Genomic DNA, 3,664 nt, shown 5'->3' on the forward strand with positions numbered 1-3,664 from the left:
ATTTTGTAAATTATGATCATAAAACCTATTCATTTAGTTGTAAGGACAAGGTAAAAGAGCCAAAAAATGGTGCATGGAATTAAAGACGTTGGATGATCGAAGAAAGGAAGACGAATAGAATAATGGTTGTAACTTTTAGGAGGTAAAATATTAACGGGACACATGACATTATGACATAAAAATTTTCCATTTTAAATATTAGTATAGATTTTATATGATTAATATAATTTCACCATTTTTTTAAACTAGATTTTATTTTAGAATTTATTTTAGAATTTATTTTAGTAGTAGTAGTAGTAGTAGTAGTAGTAGTATTGGTATGTTATTAATATACTTTTACCATTTCTTAAAAACTAGATTTTATTTTAGTAGTAGTAGCAGTAGCAGTAGCAATAGCAACATCAACGACAACTAGGGGTGAGCACGGATTGGATAGCACATATATGATATCCGATCTGAAATTAACATTCGGATCGGATACCCGTATCCAAATTTTTAGATATTTGATATCCGTATCTGGTACGAAAAATTCGGATATCCGATATTCGAATATCCGACTTTTTCAAATCGGATAATCCGGACATCAAATATCCAAAAAAGCTCTTGTCAATTAACTTCATTCAAACATTTTAAATTATTTGGTACAAACATTTAAATAAACAAACATAGTTGAAGGATTATTTCATCCCATACTTCCAACAACACACATGCGACAACAACAAAACTATTGCATATAAAGACCAATTATTTAAACCAACATTATGCATAATTGCATATAAACCTTGCAAGCAATGTTGTAGATATAGTCATGCAAGCAGTGTTACAATGCTGCCAGCAACCTAGAAGAGTAGAATGCCCATCCTAGCGGGAAACTTACATAATAATTAATAGTCTTTAACTCAAAATTACAAGTCTTTAACACCAATGTTTAGCCGTTTACAAATACTAATCAACAATAGTCGGTCTTTAACTACAGTAAATATTAAAAAAGTGAAATTTAATAACTAGAAATAATCATCAACGACGAAAATTGATGGTTTCTCCACCAATGAGGGCAATTATACAGAAAAGCAAAGATCATATGTTAGTATTGTAAAACTCAAAATTCACACAAGGAGCACAAATTTATAATACAACTAATTAAACAATAAGAAATATATATTACCCTCCTCAATCTTTTCCATTTCAGCAATACTTTCTTCGATAATAAGTGGTCTATTTGCAACACACAACAATCTTCTCCATATTAAAGCTTCTGTCATTTGTGATGAAAGAGAATTATGAAATTTATTAATTACCCGTCCCCCGTTGCTAAATGAAGATTCTGAAATGGTTAATACATCCCTAGCCATAAGAGAAACTATCAACTAAAGGATCAAAGCTCTTCCCGATGACATTATAGGCTCTTTATCATCCATTAAATATTTACCCAAATCAGAATCTTTTTCCAAACAACATGTGCACCAACATGCTTCTCAAACTCATAGTCCTCCACATCACGCCATTGTAGATCGATCTTTGTATCAATAGAAGTCAAATCTACTACTTTTCAAGGAACTTATACATTTTCAGTTTGAGAAGAAGCATAATGTTCATACAAAGAAGTCAAAGCATCCGAGATCACACCATACAACTTCAAAGCCTTGTCTAAATCATATTGATCATCAATAGCCCACTTGACATTGAACATTTTACGGCGAGGGTCAAGCACAACAACAATATATAACATCAGGTTAATGTTATCTACATTCAGTGGCGGATCCAGGATTTTACGGATCCATAGAGAGGCCAGGAGGCCAAGAGACTAGAAGAGAGAGAAAGTGAGAGGATTTGAAGTGCAGCATGAGGCCTTGAGATAATTTTGAGTTTTAGGGTAAAGTGTTTATTTGGTTTTACCCTAAAAATTAAAACTAGTAATTATTTTGGATCTTCAAATCGGATATCCGAAATCCTATATCTGATAATTTTTCGGATATCAGATATCCGATTTAAAAAAAAACAATATACGTATGGGAATCCGATATCCGATAATTTTATATCAGATATCCGATCCAAAATTTATTTCGAATCGGATATCCAAAAAAAGGGATCGGATGCGGATCTAGTATTCAGATTTTTGGATTTTCAGACAATTTTGCTCAGCCCTAGCAGCAACAGCAGTAAAAGTAGCAACAAAAATTTAAGATCCTCCTATATATCCTCCTCGTAAAAATGTTTAAGATCTCCGCCATTGCATACTTGTGAATAATTATTTGCCTCTTTAATCTTTAGATTGTTTGATGCCCAAATAAATTTATACATGGGCTGAGTTTATGAATTAAGTTACATATATGTTATTTCAATTTGAGCTTATTATGTTAATGATTAGGAGTTTAATACTCCATCAACCCACATTACTCGTTACACTTATCTTTGCACAAATTAAGTTTTTGGTGATAAATGGTTGTTTGGTTATCAATTATTATTTTATTGAAAAAGTGGATGTGATAAGAGTTAGTGGAGTAGTTTTTTAATTGAATGAGAGAGTGTGGGAGGAAACTTTTGTTGGGGGGATGAGAGAGACAATATAATAATTGTGGGACCATTCCTAATTTATAAGTGTAACAAGTAATGTGAGACAGATGAAAAAGGAAAGCGTAATGAGTAATGGAGACTGATGAAAAAGGAAAACGTACCGAGTCATTGGATTGGAATTACATGGAAATACGAATGCGGTCTCAAAAGGTGAAAAAAGAAAGTCCAGATTCTGAAAGGTGAAAAAACGAAAAGGTTAGTACTCAAACTTTGTATTTACTTTAATTTTTGAACGTTAGGACCTAACCTTTCGACCCAATGATCTAACTTTTTAAAGTACTATAGGTAAGCTTGAACGGAAAAAGGGAATAAGGTCCTAAACGGTGAAAAAAAAGTATAGGTCTCAAACAATGAAAATTCTAAAAGGCTAGACCCCATAAATTAGCTTAACTCGAATACTTGCAACATTTATATTTTAAGTAAATACCACATTTATTATTTCCCCTCCCAATGGCCCCACAAATATTTAGGGGTAGTTTGATTGACATAGGAATTAAATTCCCATTGGAAGTTTGTTTTCATGGGAAGTTATTTCCTTTTTGAACTACTTAGGAAATGACATACTCTTGTTTGGTAGCACTAAGAAATTCACATTTCCTAGGAAATAACATGGGAATTGTGACGTACCAAGGGGAGGGTGGGTAAGCCACTTCTCATGTCCTATGGGAACTCCAAATTCCTAGGAAATTCTACTTCATTCCCCCATCTTATTAATTTCATGTCAACCAAACAACATGACAAATGTTCACTTCCTAGGAAGTCACACTTCCCCCTCTAATTAGTTGCAACCAAACATTTTCTTAGAAATTTGTGCAATAATAATAATAATAATAATAATAATAATAATAATAATAATAATAATATAATAAGGAGAATTTGCTAATAACTACCTAACTTGTTTGCGAGTTTGTGAATTCCTACCTAGATCTTTAAAAGTTGAGAATTACTACCTACATCTTTAATTATTCATGCCAATTAAGCTCCGTTCTATTCGACTTAATTTGAATGAACTTATATTATTTGAACTTATCTGAACTTAACTGAACTTATCTGGACTTATTTTATTTGCAAAAAACTTATTTTGTTTGAA

The sequence above is a fragment of the Spinacia oleracea genome, chromosome 1, assembly GCF_020520425.1.
Source record: "Spinacia oleracea cultivar Varoflay chromosome 1, BTI_SOV_V1, whole genome shotgun sequence".
Classification (NCBI taxonomy): Eukaryota; Viridiplantae; Streptophyta; class Magnoliopsida; order Caryophyllales; family Amaranthaceae; genus Spinacia; species Spinacia oleracea.